Genomic DNA, 22,158 nt, shown 5'->3' with positions numbered 1-22,158 from the left:
CAAAAACTCAGGTGTTCACACTTCTACATAAGTGATTTGGAGATTTCGATTATATCCCTTACATAGCTGCTTTTGATCTGTATGCAGTCACTCTTCCTTTCAGAGAGGTTCATGCTAAAAAATTAGTCTTGACTGAGTTTCCTGTTATAAAAATTTTCTACTTCAGATAAAATCAATTTCCTAACTTATTGACAAAATACTTTTTTTTCCCCAAGTTGCCTATCTTAACTTTCATAGTAGTCACTTTGCTAGTGTTGGTTCATCTTCCTTTCTACTTTCAAACGACTTCTAAAGTGGAATGAAGGAGGGAAAAAAAGAAGAAAGATTATTCTAATGTTGCAAATTACAGCCATTTCTTATCTATTACTCCTTAAATTATTCACATAAGTCAATATCTACATCCACAGTAATTCTATATATAGAAAAATAAAATTGCAATGACATGACTGTACCCTCAGAAGAAAAGCCCAATCTCTAAACTATACTACTATTCTATCATGATTGTTTGTTTGGTTTTCTTTTTGATATTCAGGTCTTAACTTGAATTTAGAAAATAGATGAGCAACAATCCTTTCATGCCATAAGACCAAGGGCATGTCATCTCATCATTGAAACTGGTATGGTCATTATAACCTGACAATTCCAGTTGATCTAAAATGCAGAATGCTTGTAATATTTATAACACTAAAGCTAGATTGGGGGATTTATTTTAATCTCAGAGATTCTATTAACTCTTGATGACTCTCTGGATTATTCATCACTACAATATTCTTAAAATGATAAGAACTCCAAATGAAATTATATCCCTTTAATATAAAAATTACACTGCTTCTTAACTGTTACCCCAGCACATTTTTAAAACTTACTAAACAATATGTTCAACTTGGAAGGACAATAATAAACCTAATCCTTTGTATTCTTCAATTCTTTATATCAAGAATTCTCAAAATTTTTGAGGAAATAAATGTATTTCTATAAACTTATGGTCATGTCTATGAGGAAAGCAGGAAATAGCCCCTTCTATCAGTATTTCCCCCTACTCCTCTGGGAATCCTGGAAGACCAGGAGAGAAGAAAGGAGAATCATAGTAGCGATAACACAGGGACTATACACTAGTTAAGTCTTATAGATCAAGCAATGGAGAACATTCCAAAATTGTTTCTTTATTTTAAAAAAATCCTTGTATGTGTTAGAGAAATCAATACTTGACTGTTTGGCAGACACTGGGTCCCTAGTATGGAATTAGAACTCTAATAAGTTTCCAACAGACGGCACTTATTTATGGTCACTAACTTCCATATCCAACACAAAACCTTGCACTTAAATTCCAAGCTTTAGAAATAAATGGAGTAAATGTGTTGATTGCTCTTTCCTTTTCTGAACATTAACCATCATATTTTTTTTAGTTGTAGCATGTTTTTTAGCTACAGTTCAGTTCTCTGTATGGCATCTTCAATTAACTTCAATTTAACCTACATTAACCATCTTTGAACTAACCAGGCAGAAATACACTGAACTATAGCCCCAGAAATAGGTGAAATGAAATCAGTTACTAAATTTGCATGTAGTAATTATAGATGGAAAAAGTCCATCGTTGCCATGACAGTGGCTTTGATTTTTTTTCACAGACTAACAAAATGTGCATTTACTAGAGATGTTTAATTGTCTTTCACTCTGGTTTTTGCTCACCAACATAGCAACATGCTTTTTGCTCAGCATCACAGTATTGAAGTTGCTCTGCCTCCAGCTGCCATTAACATATTTTGTATTCATGCTTTGTATAAATGCTGGAAAATGTTTTCAGTTTAGCTTCCCAACTACGCATTTACTTTATATTTAATGAGACAGGAGAATGTTAAGTAAGTGTGTATTGATTAACTTAAATAGATGTATTGGTGTTTATTAACCTAACAGTGGGTAATTTCATTGCCTATCTCCTGAAGTTGTTAAAACCTAACACCTAAACAAATTTTCAAGTTAAAGTTTAAAGGTAAGTTTAAGCACAGACAGATTAAGATGATACAGGGACTGGCCCTTTCCTGTTGTTAAAGTCTTGTGACTTACCCAATTTCTTCAAGCAACTCATGAAAAGGTCCTTAGAAGTCTATTAGTCCTTCTTCTACTAAATATAAAACTTTCTTTTACAGCCAAACCAGAAATGGTTATGTTTAGTCTCTTTGACAAAATATGAATCTTCATTCAGTCAAGCCATAATTTGTTAGACGTAAATCTTACTATGAGTCTTAAATTGTGGCACTCATGTGATAAAGCTCTAAGTATTATACAAAACTCTCAGGTCTCTCATAAAACTATTCTTTTATTAACAAATCAGCCCCAGGTACTTGGATAATACTCATATAAACAAGCACCTATTTACCCAGCAGACTCCACACATCAGTTTCTTCCTTAAGTAATGAACCTGGTGTCCATAAATGGCAGAAGCAAACTATAATTCAGTGATAGCTTTGCACCACATTCCGGACCTTCCAACCCACGTACTCTTTTCAAATTCTGACAGGGACTATGATGAAGTCTTTTGGCATTTTGGTCAATGTTCTGCAAAACCATCAGCCTGATTAACTTTGATTTATTTTAGGTGCATGGATGAGGCAATGCTTTCTAACATGGCTGCCTTTTGGTGGAACTAATTATCAGCTATAAGGCTGCTCTAAGGAAGATAATCTTATGGCAATATCATCTTGGCATTTCAAGAACATATCTTCTTGAGACAGAATTCAGAAAAAAAAAAACCAATCCACATGCATATGAGCCTGGCTAAAATAAAATATTCTACTGAAATTGTATGGTACTTATAACTGAGGATTGCCAAATATGTTGTGAAGTAAATGGGAGAAGACTTCATATGTAGTGAACTCCTCTTAAAAGCTTTGGCTCATGCACATATTTCCTTTAATTTTCTCATGGTCATACCATAACTGAGTAGCAGATCCAAGCTTCAAACTCAGGTTCATGTCTTTAAAGCCTATGGTCTTTTTATTATACCCAGTGTCAATTGAAAAAAAAAAAAAGAAAAAAAAAAGCACAACCTAAAAGTTGAGAATTGTGTTTCATTTGGTAGACTTTTTGAGGACTTAAGCCCGGGAGACAGCCTCTCAGATGGCTCTGAGGGACTGCTCCAAAGAGGTGAGGGAGGAGCTGGGATGTATAGGAGTCTTTGAAACAAACAAATGAAAAAAACCCAGGTAGTTGGACCATCAGAAGATTACCGTTAACCAGCCATCTCTAGTTAGTGAATTTAGTGCCTTTCTATGGGAAGATACAAAAGTCTGGGCTCATTGAAATCATTCCTTTGATAATTACCTTATCTGATAATAACTATCTAGGGTCAGTATCCGGTTTTACCTCCTTACTGAATCCCCTCAGGGTACACAGTTGGGAGTGGCTGCAGTGGCTGATAGCTTGATGGTGGCAACATTCTTTGTTTACTTATGTGGCAGGCAACATGCTTTGTCCATACCAGCTTTATTAATACTGAGACCTGTCTAAAGGGTAGAGCAGACAACGAACTACACCACAAGCCAAGAAGTTTTCTCACTATATTTACCATATGAGTTACAGTATGAACTAATTCTGCAACTTGGGACATAAGAACATATCCTAAAAACTGGTCAAGGTCTATCTAAATTACTCACTCAGCAGAGAGTGTCTCAAGACAGGATGGGACACCATTAAGTGACCAGGGGTCTTTGTTTTTTGTGGACCTACCTTTTTACCCTCATATTAACACCTTCTCATGATTTCTCCATTTCTGCAGATGATAGCATCCCCCCCCGCCTTCTAAATACCATAAATTGAGCAACCTGGATATATGGCCTCCCAATGATGATGGGTCCACGTGACCCCCTCCCCTTCACATGCCTAATCCAGCGCTAAAGTACCATGCAAGTAAAACACCCCATATGGTTCACTGTCTTTGTTCTGGCCACTCCATTTCTAGGGTAGCCTACACGGTTTACTAAATCTATTTAGAATTACCTCCAAACCTGTCAACTACTGACTCAAAAGCTCTTGGATTCCCCATTACCTATAAGATAGTCATTTCCTTGTCATTTTAAAGAACTCCACAGTAATAAGTCTCATTTCTATCTTTCCAATCTCATTTCACATTACCCTGAACTGATACCATACATTCCAGTCAAATTGCGCTATTTAATTTTCTGAACATGCACCAGTTTCTCATCTTTAGACCATTACCTTAAAGCTAAAATGACTTTCTTAACCCAGGGTTGGCCTATTTAACTTCAGTTGATCATTCAAGACCCACCTCAAATGAATCTGCTCTCTTGAAGCTGATTTTTGTTTTGTAAACACCACCATATTGACATCTTAACCTCCTTTAAATTCCTCATAGGAGGTTACTTCAAACACTGTTATTATTTTATGTAATACACACACACACACACACACACACACACACACACACACCCCTGCATCTCCCTTCTAGATTAAATTACTCATCTCTACATCCCTCATAGCATGGGGTCTTAATAATAAGTACCAAAGTCCCAATAAGTGTTGCCTGAAATAAATTAAAGTAACATAAAGCACTCTCTGTAAAACGTTGAAAAGATGGCCCCAGTGTACTCATACCAAAATGCTTAGGTGTGAACACTACAGTGCTTTTCTACAGTAATAAAACTGCCTGAGTTCATTAATGCAAGGTCAGAAATACAGGCCAGCTTGGTACAATAACTATGTTCACGTTACCCTCACTCGCACCCCACCATACACCTAGGGACACTTTTTTTTACCAAGTCACAGATGGCATAAGAGAGAAAATGGAAGAACAGCTGGTAGTTGCACAAAAGTACCTTGGGCTTTCTCAGAAGCTCAGTTCAAACTGCCCCCATAGCCAGAACAAAGCAGTGAAAGAAGCAAAACTGTCTGGCAATAAAGCACTTTAATTCACTTGAATTGCCTGAATAATAGCTTCTACCCTCTGTTTAGCTTTAACTTAGGTGACCTGGCAGGTACAATTGCAGTGTGTGGGCTTCTTCAATAACAGCAACAAAGGCATCTTCCCAGAAAGCTGCCAGCAGTGATAGCCTCTAGGTGTCGCTGTCCAGACTGAGCATAGGTAAGGAGGAAAGAGAGAAATGAAAGGAAGAAGGGGAGTCAGGAAGCTGGGAGAAGGCAAGCCAGGTAGAGTAGAGCATCCAGTCTCACTCCTCGGCAAAACAGTCTTATTTGTGAAATCAGCAGCAAACTCCTTGAAAAATTTAGTTGATGTCCTATTTGAATAGACAGTTTAGTTTACATCTCAAGCAGAAGAAAGAAAGGCAATGAGAAACCTAAATGGAAAATGTATTTTATATTTATGTAGCATATTTACCAGAAAAAGAGATCTCTGTCCCAGATTTGGGGATTGGATAAATAATTCCCTAAGTATATGTAATTTTAGATTCAAAATACAAACAGAGCTTTCTCTCCTTGGAAGCCTCCCAGGCTGGGGCTTCATTCTTCAAAATGTCACCTCCTAATTGAAACTTTCACCCAGCCCTCCTAGGAAAATGTGTGTATTTATAGAGTAAACATCAAGTGCTTACTATGTGCCAGGCAATACTTTAAACCCTGGGGATACCATTGTCATAAAGATGCATTGTCTTCAGTTCTCATGGAGCTTATATTTTAATAGAGGAAGCAGGAACCAGTGGGTGTGGTGCAGAGAGGAGAGGGATGAATAAAACAGATAACTTTAGAGTATGTTAAGAGGATTTACAGAAATAAAGTGGTGTGATAACAGGTTTGGAGAGTATTGTAATTGAGGTCATTGGGGAAGAATTCTCTGAAAAGGGGATATTTGAGTTGTGACCTGAATAATAAAAATAAATAGATGAGAGAGCAAGTGAGAGAGTGAACACAATTGGGCAAAAATTATAAACCCAGAGCATTCCAAGTAAATGGTCCAGAATATTTCTGGCAGAGAGGCCCTAAGATGGAAATTAGTTGGAATAAGCTTGTTATACTTGACATGTGCAAAGAAAGCCAATGTGGCTGGAACACAGTGAATAGAGTAGAAAATGCTAATATGGAAAGTTTCAATAATAGAGGTCAGATATTATAGGGTATTGTGGGTCCTAGAAGGGGGGTTGAATTTGATTCTAAGTTCAGTAATGGGAAGCCTTTGGAGGATTTTAAAAAGAGGACTGGCACGGTCTAATTTGCATTTTAAAGGATGATTCCAACATCTGTGAGGAGAATGGACAGTGTAAGAGGAGAGTAAGAGGAGAAAGAAGAATGAAAGGATGATGGCTCAGGTGAAAGCTGTCATCTGCCTGCATCAGAACGGAAGCAGCGCTGCTTCCCTTAGTGCTGACCCCGCAGTTAAGGCGGTCCCACTAGACCGCCTCCACTTCAGATACCAGTCACAAATGGGGTCCCCAGGTTATATTCACTTCAGCTCAGCTAACTATAAATTCAGAGGGGTTCCCACAATACACCCATCAGTTTCAAAAATTTGCTAGAATGACTCACAAAACTCAGGAAAGTACTATACTTGAAGTTTTATTACAACTCAGGAAGAGCCAAATGGAAGAAATGCACAGGGCGAGATATTGGAGGAGTGGGAGTATGCAGAGTTTCCAAGCCCTTTCCGGGTACACCATCCTTCCAGTACATCGGTGTGTTCTCCTGGAAGTCCCCTTAGCCTTGTTTCAGAGAGTTTTTTTTGTTTGTTTTTGCGGTACGCGGGCCCCTCACTGTTGTGGCCTCTCCCGTTGCGGAGCACAGGCTCCGGACGCGCAGGCTCAGCGGCCATGGCTCACGGGCCCAGCCGCTCCGCGGCATGTGGGATCCTCCCGGACCGGGACACGAACCCGTGTCCCCTGCATCGGCAGCCGGACTCTCAACCATTGCGCCACCAGGGAAGCCCGTTGTTTCAGAGTTTTTATCAAAGTTTCATTACACAGACATGATTGATTAAATCATTGACCATTGATGATTAAACTCAATCTTCAGCCCCTCTCTCCTCCAGGAGGTTGGGAAGGGGGTGGGGCTAAAAGTTCTAACCCTCTAATCAGGTGGATTGTTTTCCTTCTGGCACCAAGTCCCATTCTAAAGCTACCTAGGAGCCCTGGAAGAGTCACCTCATTAGCAAAAACTCAGGTGTGGTCAAAGTGGCTCCTTATGAAAAACAGGACATTCCAATTACTCAGAAAATTCCTGAGGTTTTAGGAGCTCTGTGCCAGAACCAGGGACAAAGTCAAAAAAATATATATATATATATATACACACACACACACATATATATATATTTAATATATACACACACATATATATATTTATTATATCATAAAGAGTAATCAACTAGATGATTTCTAAGTCCTCTTCCAGTTCTAAACAGTCTGTTTTTATTGTTTTATTTATACTCGTTTCTGAAGTCAAGTTCTGTACTAATAAACACAAAACCACTTGGGTATAGATGTATGAGGACTCTATGAATCTTAGCACAAAAGTGGAATGAAAATGGTTAGTTCTGCATTCTTTATACCGTAACAAAAAGAAAAGATTCTCAATATTAATGAAATTTCCCAAGATTAGGTAGAAAGAAAGAGAAATAGAAACAAAAATAACAATTTAGAGAGTGGGAGAAGAAAGCATGTTAATGCAATAAATCCCATGAATTTTGACTTCTTTGTAGATTTCACTATATTTTAAATTGCAAATAATAGCAAATGTTTTTCCCATGGACAATTCAAATAAATAGAATACACATTTTCTGAGAGGACTACTTGAAATGTGTGTCAGATAATTAAATTAAGTAATCAAATATATACACATTCATGAACAAAATAATATAAATAACGGTATATTATTCACAATTTAGTCATCAAAACACAAATTCCCAAAACACCACATTAATCTAGATTTTTATAAATCTAATGTAATATTAGCCTAATTCCTAATTATAAAAAGAAAAACAAAAAAGAAGAAACTGACCTTCGTCTTGATGAATTAAACACAGTGAGAATTTTCTCTTCTCATGTTTTTGCCACACTTTTGTGTTTTTGGGAATTCTAACTAGAGATTTGTCACTTTGGGATACACAGGCAACTAGAGTAAGGATTTCCTCCCTGCCTTGAGAGCAAAGTAGATGTTATATTTTTCTCCATATCATTTCCTGTACATTCTTTCATTGCCAGTAACAAGTGATAATAAAGTCACTGACAAACGCTTTACTGTTAACTGGCAAGTAATCATAAAACAGAGGGTTTGAGGGCTAAACATGCAATTACTCCAAACTGTACCAAAGGCATCTTTTATGTCAGTAAAGGAAAGTCACATTTATAGCACCACCTCGTGAAAAAATAAGGAACTGACTTGTCAAAGTAGCAAGCAAAAAGCAAGCCTTGCAAAGCTCCTAAAAGGAAATTGTTCTAAAAATTAGTTTATTTTTAGTTGTCTATTTGTTCTTTCACAATATATATGCATGTTTACAGGCAACTCAATTTGGAAAAATTTTCCACTCATTTTCAATATTTTTCTCTAAGCACAATTAAATCATTTTGATATCAATCATTGGAATCATATGGACTAAAACTCCATGTGTTGTCCTTAAGCAAACATGAGTTTATATTTAGGCAAAACATTTGTCATCTTCCTTTTCTGTCTCTCAGTATTCCCTTCTTTTTCTTCCCTCCCTCCCTCCAGTATTCCCTTCTTTTAATCTCATCCCTTGTTCCTCCATAAGTACACAGACACTCAGTTTTTTTGTTTTGTTTTGTTTTGTTTGCGGTACGCGGGCCTCTCACTGTTGTGGCCTCTCCCGTTGCGGAGCACAGGCTCCGGACGCACAGGTTCAGTGGCCATGGCTCACGGGCCCAGCCGCTCCGTGCCATGCAGGATCTTCCCGGACCGGGGCACGAACCCGTGTCCCCTGCATCGGCAGGCGGACTCTCAACCACTGAGCCACCAGGGAAGCCCAAGGACACTCAGTTTTAAAATGAATGGAAAAAATAGAGAGCAAGGAATTCATTTCTAATAGTTCCACATCACAGGGAATAAATCCGACTAGCATAAATCGTGTCTCTTTTCCAGTATTCCAACTGATACTTGTTCTACAGTTTAAAAGTAGAAAATTTATGGATGTTATGTTGCTTGCTATGAAGTTGGTTTCCTGAATTTTAGGAATAAGACTCACCAATGCTTTACTCACTAAATTTTGTAAAATGTCATTTATTTTTCTAATTATTTGCAATGTGTACAATTACTTAGTCTAGTGTTTTTCAGACATTAGTGTACATAAGAAACATTTCGAGTATTTGTTAATTTTTAACAACCAGATATCTATCCCTATTCCCAGGCGCTGATTCCAGGGAACTGAAGTTGGAACCCTATGACCTGCATTTCAACCAACCCACAGTAATTCTAAGGTAATTGATCTATGGACCACTTTTTGAGGAACACTTCACTGACTCTATACCATCTCATTTTACCACTTGACTCTGTTGAATCTCCTTACCCCCATTTACTCAGTTTATTTTCTTCTTCTATCATATTTTTCCATGTAATATCTTGGCCCTGTATTTACTGTTCTTACATTCTTATATTGCTCAATCTTTTGAATTCCTCAGGGTAAAATATTATCTAGTGTCTGACTTTGGATAAGAAAACATTCTGTTAATGTCCAGAACAAAGGGAACACTTAAAGGCTCAACAATTAAGAATATCCAGACAAGATTTTGACTTCCTGAGGAACAGTGTGTCCTTTCCACTACAGTGTTCCCCTGACCTAGCATAACATCCACCACTCATAGACGGTCAATAAATAGTTACTAAATAAGGACAAAATGAATAAACACACATTGAAAAAAATTTAGCTTGAAAGAACTACTACAGAAGTAGTCAGTTACTGACGTTGGCCCTTAAAATTATCTATACCAACTTCCTCATTTTACAGATAGGTACAAGAGGCCCTCATGAGGCATGTACCTTGAGCAAGCCAATTACAGAAACACAACCCGTCTTCTGACTCCCAGTGACATGCTCCCCCACCTCATTACTATAGCAGATTATCCAGTTGTTTTCTCACGAAATAAGCTTATGGCAATTTAGTTATTGTTTTAAAATAATGTTCAATTCTTTTTTTCCCTTAATTTCCTTGTTATAATGTTCAATTCTAACCAGACTGCTTTTCCTAAAACACTTAGAATTTCTGAGGACTGATATCTCTCCACTCCTGTTCTCTGACCTTCAACTTCCAAAATGTAATTATCTCCAACTTCAAAATCTGCCTGGGTAAAATCCTTAAGCAGAAAGAACAGGCACAGCTGTACTTTAAGCACAGCTCTATTTACTATAATCATTTTAACTTTTCTATTCCTATAGTTCCTATAGTCAGGTATTTCTATTCCTATAGTTCCTATAGTCAGGCATTTAAAGAGTATGTGCATAACTGAGTTTTCATTACATTCAAGGTAGATCATTAGTCCCCTTAGTTTGTAGAATAATTGGGCAGCGGGAAATAAGTGTGTGGACACATACACGTATATGAGGTATGTACACACTGTTTATACATTATAAATCTGTGTAAACACATATATAAATAATGAAAAGGAATCCATTTGGGGTGCTAAAGAGAACTCTACAGTGGCTATTGGGCAACATGAATCTGAGCTTCGGTTCTGCCACTAGCTTTTGCAATATTTCCTTCCTTCTCTGGGCTCTGTCCCCATCTTCCAAATCAGAGATTTGAATTTGGTGGTCTAGGGAGGTCTAAGCTTCCTTCCAGATGCAGTGTCTTAGGAATCTTAAGGTCACAGAGTGGGCAAATTGCTCACATTCTAAATGGTCCAATTGGCACAGTCTTAAAAGTTAGAACGTGAGTTGTACATAAGGAAAGATTAGACCATAATTCTACTGTCAGCCCTTTTCTAGTCCACATTGACAGTTTCCGTTCTGGTAAAGGAAAGTTGGACCTAAAGCAGTTACCTCTGTCAAGGGCACATTAGCTAAGTCTCTCCCTCCCATCCCCCATACTGCTCATTCTCTGACTGGGTTAGGATATCACTGAGGGTTGCTTGTATGTTTGCAAAGCCCATCTACTTCACAAACATTAGTCTCTTCTCTTGGTTTCATCGAAGTCACCACTCTCACTCTATTCCTAACAGAAAGATCCATTCTTTCCCTTTCGAGAACCCAACTAGGAACCTTTTACAGAAGCTTATTCTTTCATCCTGGAACCGAACTTTACAAGGTTCATGAAATGGATTAAAAAAAAAAAATACAGCTGGATGAAGACTCCTATCTCTGCTACTTACCATCTCTGAGAACTTGAACAAGCTCCATAACTGTGTCGAGCCTCTATAAATAAGGATTATAACTCTCACCTCACAAAATTGCTGTTGTCATCAAAGATGATGACGTGCAAAGAATCTATCTCAGAGCATGGCCCATCACAAGTGGCTAAAACTTGTTAAAATGCCCAAAAGGCCCTTTCCATTCCTCACATTTCAAAGAGATGTGTGAGAGAGAGATAAATCCCATTTTACATGAAGTCTGTAAAAGTATAATGTTATTATCATCCTTTGAGAAAGTTCAGTGCTGTGCAAAGAAACACATAGGAAGCTGCCCACACACATCCTGCCACTGTCATTTAGGAAGCAGTTTTAATTTCACAAAATGATGCAAAAAGATGAAGCTATGAAGCTGTACCTGATTTCCACCTGATTTCTGACTTGATATGTGGCTAAATCACTTGACCTCTCTGGGTATTCGAGACCTCATAGGTGTAGGGCGCGGATGGAGCTGTGCGACCTCTAATTGTCCTTCCCGTTCAGAGACTGCAGCGGTGTAGCCAGCTGGAGGCTCTGCCACTTAAGCCCTGCGCCCCGCTGGCCGGGCGCCAGAACTACTCCCTCCTCCCGCGGGAAGGGCTTCCCTTGGCGACCAGGAGACTGCAGGCAGGAGCGGGGGCGGCTCTCCCGCGCATCTCCCGAGAGGCGGCGAGGCGAGCGCTGTCTACTCGCCATCAATAATGCTGTCTTTTGTTAGCAATAAATTCCCTCCAAAATTAATGAAATAGCCCTTTCAAATTCTCCTGTCACTGCCTCATCCAGCAGGAGCTGGGCTAGGCCTCCTGTTCTCTAAATGAATATAAAAGCCACATAAATTGTCTAGAGGTGATATCTAGCTTGCGGGGCACAATCTAATCTCCTCAACCGCCTACAGAAACAACGAGAAAGATGGAAACCCAGGATCAATGTTTGCTCCCCGTTGCAGAAGGCACGCACTCCATCACGCACCCGGAGCCCACACACGGGGCAGTGTTCTGCTGGCATCCATCGCCCAGGTCACTGCCACTCTGCAGCGGTCTGCAGTGTGACCTAGAGGATACCATTAAGGAATATTAAGGTGGAGGGATAACCTCTTCCTTTTACAGGTGAAGACACCAAAGGCCAGAGGCAGCAACAAAGGACCACAGTCTACCCTCTACTGTCTTAGTGTTCTAAATCTGAGCTTCTCAAATTTTCATGTGCATGCAGTGGTTTGGGGTGGGTGGAGGTGGGGTTGTGCATTTCTGGAAAGTTCTCACGTGCTGCTTCTGATGCTAGTGGTGGTACTGCATGCATTTGTAGCAGCACAGGTGGGGAAGACCATGAGCTCCAGTGGGGCAGAGCTAGAAGTAATTTTTACTGTGTTTCCAGCACCTGACACAACGTCAGTGCAGTAGGCTTTCAATAAAGGTTTGGCGAGTAATTAATTGGTGCAAAAAAAAGGCAGTAGGGTATAGTGATTAGAAATTTGCACTCTGGAGCCATCCTACCTAGGCTCACATCCCCCCAATGACACTAACAAGCTGTGTGCCTTGGGCAAGTTCTTTACCCTCTCTGTACCTCAGTTTTCTCAACTGTAAAATTGTATTACTAACAGTATGTGTCTTACAGACTTGTTGAGATGAAGGGAAATGATCTAATATGTACAAAGTGCTTAGAACAGTATCTGGAAAGTGGTATAATACAAAAATGTGACTTGCTTCAGGTCACAGAGCTACTTAGAACATCTGGGCCATCACTCATATCTCTGACATTTTAGTTCAGTGCTAGCAAGCAATATCTGGAAGAAGAAGAACATTCTATCTGTTTAGTTACAAAAGATGACATGTCCACCCAACAAACCCTTAGAGTTATGAAATGTGAATGCAAATCACATGAAAAGGTAAAGATGGTTGAAGATGGCAAACAGTTGAACACACACACTACGTAGCAACACAGATCTGAATTCAAATCATCCACATCCAAACAGTGGAAAGGTTAGCCAGTTATCCTCTTGAAATGACAATTGGCACATGAATAAAATGGAAAAATGTTGATCTAGCTTAGAGAGTTGATATGCAGAATATGGGAGGTAATGTGCTTATACACATAGCAAGAGCTCAAGAAATAATAGCTTGTAATGGTGGTAATAGTAAAGCCATAAAACATTTACAACAGGTACAAATTGAAAAAAGCAACTGACTTTCCAACTGGTGTCCCTAAAGGAGAGGGTCCTTAAGTCTCCCGAAGGAATGTGGACTGGAAGAATGTTCAGGCTTCCTCCAGCTCCGACAGAACATAATGCATAGTTTGACTCCAACACGTTAGAAAGTCGTAGCTTGGAACATGGACTGGAGGTTGTTTCAGGCCATCTAGTGAGGGACAAGAACAGGGCCTAGGTAGACCTGAACGTTCTGCCTGCAACCAGACACTAGAGAGAAATAGTGGATTGTCATTTGACCTTGAATTCTAAAAGGAGAATTTTGAATCTTAAGATTTAACATTTAAGTCATAGGGTCCTTAAAGATAGTGTACTGCAACTCATTTTCACTTGGGGAAACTGAGATACAGTTTTCCCTCTGAGAAAAAATTAAGCATGAGTGGATCGGTAACTTGAATCATCAGTATGACCCAAAGCCCATGCCCACTGCCAAGCAGTAACTCTATTAGTCCATGCTCAAAAGTTCAAAAATATATATATGACGGAGAACTTCTGGAATCAACTCTCACATATAAAGTGCTTAGAAGTTGTCAAAAACAACAAAAAAACTGGACAAACTAAATAAAATCAATGACTTTTCTTGAATTTACCAGATAACTGAGATCATAGGGAAAACTGCTACACCCAAAATCTGGAGAAATAGGCAAATCCAGAGAGATACAGCAACCAAGATCTACTTAATTGGAGCCAAAACCACCGGACCCTAAGCTGGGAGGAACATTTAAATGATTATTTTGATGAATTACTGGAGGCTGACTATGGACTAGGATAAGAGTGAAGAAATCCTGGGGACTGCAGTCTCATGGGGGCTCCACATTTTTCTGGGCTTTCCCTCCAGAAACCCTAGCAGGTTCTCACTGTGAGGATCCCAGAAAAATCTCATCATGGGCTCTGGCAGGGAGAGGCAAAGAAGCACCATTGTGAACTACACCCAGAGTTTTCTCCATAGCAAAGGCCTATACTCCAGGGAAAAAATCGTATTGCCTGAACACAGGTCTGACACCATATCCAAGCTGGGGAAATGGAATTCGTCTTCACCCCAGTCCCCTCCAGAAATCCTGTCTAACCTAAGGGAAAAAAAAATCATAGTCAATAGGGAAAGCACTTCAAGGGAATAATTGGAAACTGCAACCAGGAAAGGGAATGGGGTCAAGGAAAAAAAACTATGTGACTGAAAAAAATCACTTTAGGTCCCAGCCAGGTACACAGGCCTACTGAAAAACTGAGTCTAAATTGGATTTTTATAGAACACTTCCCCTCCCCACCCCCATACCTTACCACTACACCAACAGGGCTCTAGTATAATAACCACGGGTTAGAGCAGAAAGGCCTATGAATAGACTCCCTCTGAGGAGAAGTATATTACATGGGGAAACCACAAAGTGAGGAGGGGAGACAAATACAAAGACACAAGTGGCATTTGAAGCCATTGGTACCAAAAACAAACACTAGGGCTTCCCTGGTGGCGCAGTGGTTGAGAGTCCGCCTGCCGATGCAGGGGACACGGGTTCGTGCCCCGGTCCGGGAAGATCCCACATGCCGCGGAGAGGCTGGGCCCATGAGCCATGGCCGCTGAGCCTGCGCGTCCGGAGCCTGTGCTCCGCAACGGGAGAGGCCACAACAGTGAGAGGCCCGCGTACCGCAAAAAAACACAACCCCCCCCCCCCAAAAAAAACCAACACTAAACAGCTCAACTCCTATCCAGTTTAAAATAAATTCTCATACTAATCTGTGAGCTAAGGCAATACCAGTCAAAGTCCCAGTAAATCATTTTATGGATATTGACAAACTGATTCTAAAGTTTATATGAAGAGGTAAAGACCCAGAATAGTCAACACAATATTGAAGAAGAAGAAGAACACTAACCAACTTTAGAACGACACTAACCAACTTTAAGACTTACTATAAAGCTGCAGTAATATAAACAGTATTGGTAAAAGAATAGACAAATAAATCAATGGAATAGAATAGAAAGCTCAGAAACACACCCACATAAATACAGTCAACTGATCTTTGACAAAGGAACAAAGGCAATAGAAAGATAGTCTCTTCAACAAATGGTGTTGAAACAATAGGACATCCACAACCAAAAGTAAATCTAGACACAGACTTTATACCCTTCACAAAAATTAACTGAAAGTGGATCCCAGACACAAATGGAAAACAAAAATTCTATAAAATTCCTAGAAAATAACATAGGAGAAAACTTAGATGACCTTGGGTATAGCAATGACTTTTAAATATAACACCAAAGGCACAATCCATGAAAGAAACAGTTGATAATCTGGACCTCATTAAAGTTAAAACTTCTGCTCTGTGAAAGATAATATCAAGGAAATGAGAAGACACACCACAGAGTGGGGAAAATATTTGTAAAAGACACAACTCTGATAAAGGACTATTAACCAAAATACACAAAGAACTCTTACAACTCAACAATAAGATAACAAAAAAAGATTTTTAATCTTTTAAAAATCTGGAGAATGACTGGATCATTCTTTGTTGGGAGTTGAGGGGAAGGGGAGTAAGTAACCTGTGCCTTGAAGGATGCTTGGCGGCACCCCCTGGCCTAAACCCACTAGATGGCAATAGCACACTCCTCCCCTGCCCATCAAAAACGTCTTTAGACCTTGCCAATTGTCCCCTGGAGGACACGTCTGCTCCCAGTTGAGAACCATAGGTCTATAGTGTAGAAATAAAGTATGCAGTCAAGAAATAGATTCGGAAATCACCTTTAAATCTTAATCACCGTTAAATCTTAAATAATGGTGGAAATTTTGCAGAAGCATGTTTAAAGTAAAACTAACTAACTAACTAACTAAATAAATGAGAATCCAAAGTCCATGGATAAGTTAGAAAACTTTCTGTTTTGTTTCCTAACTCGAATTAAAGACATAAAGAAATCTGCTGGACTTCTAGGAATGAGATCCTGTTAAAACCAACATTTAAGGAGCCAGAATAATGTGCTCATGAAGGAAAGGAAAGAACAGGCAATGATGTAAAAAGAAACCCAGAAAAAAATGGTATTAAGAAAATCAGGAGATTCATTATCTTGCCTAGTCAACTCTTACACTGAGCCTCCCTGTCCTTTGAGGCTGAGTTCAACTTTCATGTTTTCATTGAAGTTATTACTAGTTCTTCACTCATTACTATCATTCCTGTCTCTGATTCCTTTTCTTAGTGACTATGCCAAATAAGCTTGCAATTAAGTGAGTTCTTTTCAGCGGTATTTGTTGCTGTGTTATAAATTCTATTCTTCTCCTTCCAACTAGATTTCTATTTCCTGAAGGATAAAAACCTGTCATGCTGTAGTAGCCCTCCAGAGCCTTTGACTGAGCTCAATGTAGTTAGGAAGTCAATAGATATTTCAGTATTGACAGTTGATTGGTTCCATCTATTGCTATTTTAGAGGAGCATCATTTCAGTAAACATTAATGAGTAATCTTCATGGGCCATGCTTTGTTCTAGGCACAAAAAGAAAAAATAAAGATACCACACGTGGTCAGAGCAATAGTAGCCTAACATCACTCTCCCTCTTTATACCATCTAGTAACGTGCTAATTACTACCCATCTCAAAGAGAGGTAAATCTGGTTTCATTTTTCTCCCCCAAATCAAACTTGGTTTCCCATTAAAACATTCTAAGACATGCCTATAATTGTTTTCCTTGAACCCAATCTGTGTTTCTAACAAGAATGTGGTATGTTAAAAAAAAAAAAAAAGAATGTGGTATGTTGTTTAGAAATAGTACTAAATGAGGAATAGGAAAACTTATTTCTATTCTTACATTACCACTAACTTTTACTATGAAATTTCAGGAAAGTATTGCCCTTTCTGGTCCTCAGTTTCCCACTTTATAAAGTAAGGTAGTTTGATAAATGATTCCTAAGTGCCCTTCTAATTTTGACATAGGATTTAGTCATTTATTCAAGTAAGTCATTCTGCTTGATGGTTGACTGCAGCATCTGTGAAGTCTTATGCATTGTAGAAGACAGAAATACACAGGTATATATTCTGATGACTGGAAAAAGTAATTTAGTAAAAGCATCAAATGAGTATGCAGCTTTATAATAAGTCATGCCAATTGGCAACATTTCCTTTTTTGTGGCAAACAGACCTATTTCATCCTGGCAATAAGATAGACGTGGATAGACCTATAAGTACTATTGCAACTAATTCTGCTTCCAGCTACCTTGAGAGAATGCTAAGGTTAGCAAGACAGGGAGGTGGGCAATGAATTGCTTTTCATATAGATGGATATATTTTACTTTCTGTCACAAGACTGGCTAATGAATGAGTCCCTTGAGCACAAGCTGGCTTAGATGAAATGTTATTTAATCCTTGCATTTCATCACTTTAATTTAAATAATACCCCATATTTTACTTTATCTACGGATAGCCAAGCTCTGTCATCACAGTGTTGTGCTGAAAAATCAGCTCTTCCTAACCGATGGGTACCTATGCGATGAGTCTTTTGCTGTGGGCAGGGACACCCTGCACATATACTTTATGCCTCCTGTCAAATGCTAATAATTACGAGAAATAAAAAGAGAATTTGTGACTCTCTTTATTTTGCAGGGTTCCTAGAAGTTAAAGAGTATGCACAATGACCATCGAGTTTAATATGCAAGTTATTTGTATTTTAAGCTATGTATATGCATTGCAAACCCTCATATTTGCAGAACATAACCATCCACAAACTACTTCCATGCATTTCCAAGTATTGCACACATAATAATAATCAAAAAAAGAAAAAGAATTAACTGGAATGCTTCCACCCTAATATCTCCTATTTATAAATTTTGTTGTGGTTGGTATTTCCTTCCAGCTTTTGCTCATGTGCAGACCTAATTTACATTTGGCTTTTTTACATTGCATAATAGGAAACATTTCTCATTCTGCCTCACAGTCATTATAATGTAAAATGGCTGCTTAACATTCAATTTCTCATGCTCAAACAAAGCCAAATGATACTTATTTCGCCATTTCTTATACCCAGGCCATGATTTTTGGCCTCAGAATCTTTGCATGTGCTATTCCTGGGGCTTAAAATGTAGGCCCATCTTTGCATGTTCAAATTCTATACACTCTTAAAAGTTGAGTTCTAAGAGTATGATTTCAGTGAAAGTTTTCCTGATCACCTTTTCTCCTACCCTCCCCAGATAGGGTTTACTTCCCCCTTTCTCTGTATTTCCAGCTAGCTTTCGTTTGCTATCTTGGATTTTTCCCCCTTGAATCACAGATATGCATAAGATGCACTCTTCTGCTTAACTACAAGATCCTCGGGGAGAAAACCCGTGTCTGACCCTTCATTGTGTCTTCTACAGTAACCAGTACATACTGGAGACAAATAAATGCTAATAAAATAAGTGATGTCAGGCTTCCTTGGTGGCGCTGTGGTTGAGAGTCCGCCTGCCGATGCAGGGGGCGCGGGTTTGTGCCCCGGTCAGGGAAGATCCCACATGCTGCGGAGCGGCTGGGCCCGTGAGCCATGGCCGCTGAGCCTGCGCGTCCTGAGCCTGTGCTCTGCAACAGGAGAGGCCACAACAGTGAGAGGCCCGCGTACTGCAAAAAAACCCAAAAGTGATATGTATGCTGTACTCATTTTCTATAGCTGTCTTATCAAATTACTGAAAATTTGGTAGCATAAAACAATAAAAAATTTTATCTTACTAGTTGTATAGATTAGAAATATATCCCAGGTCTCACTGGGCTAAAATCAAGGTGTCAGCAGAGTTGCCTTCCTTTCTATAGGATTTTCTAGATGAGGATATATTTCCTTGCCTGTGCTTTTCTTCCATAGTTATGACTTCTTCTTCTCACCCTGACTCAGCTAGAAAAGGTGCTCCGATTTTAAGGACTCATGGGATTAGATTTGATCCATCTAGTTAATCCCAAATATCCCTATCTCAAAATCTTTAATCATATCTGTAAAGTTACTTTTGCTATGTAAGGTACAGATTCGTAGGTTGCAGGGATTAAGACCTTAATATCTTTGGGACATGATTATTCTGCCTACCACAGATGCTCACATTAGGGTTAAAATAGAATGGAGCTGAGAAGTATTCAAAAATGATTGGGAGTATTCCATCCTTAAACAGAGAAGAAAACATATTCAGAAAGGACAAATTTCTTGCCCCAAACTCCAGATATAACAAATAGAAATTTAATATCTTGACTCACTGGGCAGTAATCTTCCCATTTAATTATATCTGTTCCCCACATCACAGCTCCTTATTGGAAACAGAAAATAATTTACTTGAAAAGATGTATAAGGCTCAAAGAGGTAAAGATACTTGCTCAAAATTACACACATGGAAAGAGAAAGAACCAGGCTTGAGTTCCCCATCTTTATGAATTCTATTCTAGTGCTTTTCCTTGTACACCACTCTGGTCACCATCCCCACAGAAGTCCAATAAACAAATATTGAAAAAATCCAAATAAAGACTGTAACAAAAATGAATATCTTTTTCATATTCTCAACAATAGCAAAAGGTTTGTTAATAAATCTAAGTTGTCTAGACTCCCTTGGGCATTGAAATTGGGGGAGTTGAATTGTCCCCTCAGGAGAAAATTCTGCCCATGGCAGTCTGGACAATAAGGTAATATATTCCTTTCTAAGGACCATAAAGTATATCCTCTTTGAGTGCCCTTGGGAGAAATCAAAATACTGAAGATACCTTAGCCTCAAGGCAGGCCAAGACAGCCAACTGTATTGATAAAGGGAATGAGGATTCTAATTACCATCACTGCTCCACTGAGCAAGGGATAAGAAGTGTTGTCTGAGCCCTAAGTGTTTGGGAAGCATTTAAAGGAAAGAATTTCTGAGGGCTTCCCTGGTGGCGCAGTGGTTGAGAGTTCGCCTGCCGATGCAGGGGACACGGGTTCGTGCCCCGATCCGGGAAGATCCCACATGCCGCGGAGCGGCTGGGCCCGTGAGCCATGGCCGCTGAGCCTGCGCGTCCGGAGCCTGGGCTCCGCAATGGGAGAGACCACAGCAGTGAGAGGCCCGTTTACCGCAAAAAAATAAATAAAAAATAAATAAATAAAGGAAAGAATTTCTGAAATTATTCTACAGAGTGAAATCTAACAGTCCTATAACCCATTAGAGTTTACATATGACTTTCACATCTCTCCAGTTAATTCTTACAATGCTTTGTGAGGAAGGAGTTTTACTTATCCCTAATTTACAGATTGGAAAATTAGTTTCTGATTGCCTTAAAGGGACTTGCCCAAGATTGTCTCAAGCATAGTTTCTCAGACCAAAATTTTCCGATGATGTCATGTTGCTATAGAGAAATGTCTTCATGTAACTACAAATTAAAATGTTCACAACATTTATCAAGGGCCTAAATAAAAAGGAACAAATGACTGTAACTGATTTTTTTTGATGAAGATAAATTATATTTATTCCAAATAATTTCCCAATTCTCCAATTACTTATTGACCACTTGATTTTAAACAGTGTACGCTGAACTGAGTAGAAAAGAAGTAAAAATTTATTATGAATGGAAGTTATAATTAGAATTTGTTAATAATTTCATTTGGATGAGAAATAAGTTATAAAGTATATGGCACATGCCCTTCCAAAGTATTAATAAATTGTTTTACAGTAGCAGCAATTCATTATAAACAAAGAACCAAAAGAAATAGTATAAGTTGGAAAGAACATGGGCTTTGAATTCAGTCAAGTCTATGTTCAAAACCCCAAATCCTGTTTCACTTCTTATTGGGAATGTGACCTTGGCCAAGTTACTTGAGAGCCTCTTCATCTTTGAATTAGTGATAATAGACACATCTAACAGCATTCTGAAGAGGAGCGCAAACGTTAGATTATCTTAGTTTGAAAGCAAGTTTTGGGCAAGGGAGAGATCCAAACAACAATCATGACATGTCCAAATTCACATTGTCATGGGTCACAGCATTACAGGGGTTTACACTTATTTTCTATTGGTTCAACAATTAAGCAAAAAGAGATGAGATCTGAAAATCTCAGCAGTAAAAATCGAAACAATAAATTAAAATTAAGAGAAGGGGGTGGGTGAAGAGGCTCAAATACTGGCTCTCCCACTTACCACCTGGGCAAATTACTTAACCAGACTGTGCCCTATTGCCTTCATCTATAAAATAAAAGGAAAATGGGGCTTCCCTTGTGGCACAGTGGTTGAGAGTCCGCCTGCCAATGCAGGGGACACGGGTTCGAGCCCTGGTCTGGGAAGATCCCACATGCCGCGGAGCAACTGGGCCCGTGAGCCACAACTACTGAGCCTGCGCATCTGGAGCCTGTGCTCCGCAGCAAGAGAGGCCACAACAGTGAGAGGCCCGTGCACCGTGATGAAGAGTGGACCCCACTTCCCACAACTAGAGAAAGCCCTCGCACAGAAATGAAGACCCAACACAGCCAAAATAAATAAATAAATTTATAAAATGAAAAGAACAGTAGTAGCTATCTTCTTGTGGTTTATAACATATAGTAGCAAACAGTCATAATTTACTAATTTTTTTTTCTTGGCAAAAATAGGAAAAATCATTGATTGTACTGAGTTTACAGGACTTTAGTCTTTTTTTTTTTTAACATCTTTATTGGAGTATAATTGCTTTACAATGGTGTGTTAGTTTCTGCTTTATAACAAAGTGATTCAGCTATACATATACATATATCCC

Source organism: Grampus griseus (genome assembly GCF_964374135.1).
Source record: "Grampus griseus genome assembly, chromosome: 5".
Classification (NCBI taxonomy): domain Eukaryota; kingdom Metazoa; phylum Chordata; class Mammalia; order Artiodactyla; family Delphinidae; genus Grampus; species Grampus griseus.
Note: the sequence above shows the minus strand (reverse complement) of the source record.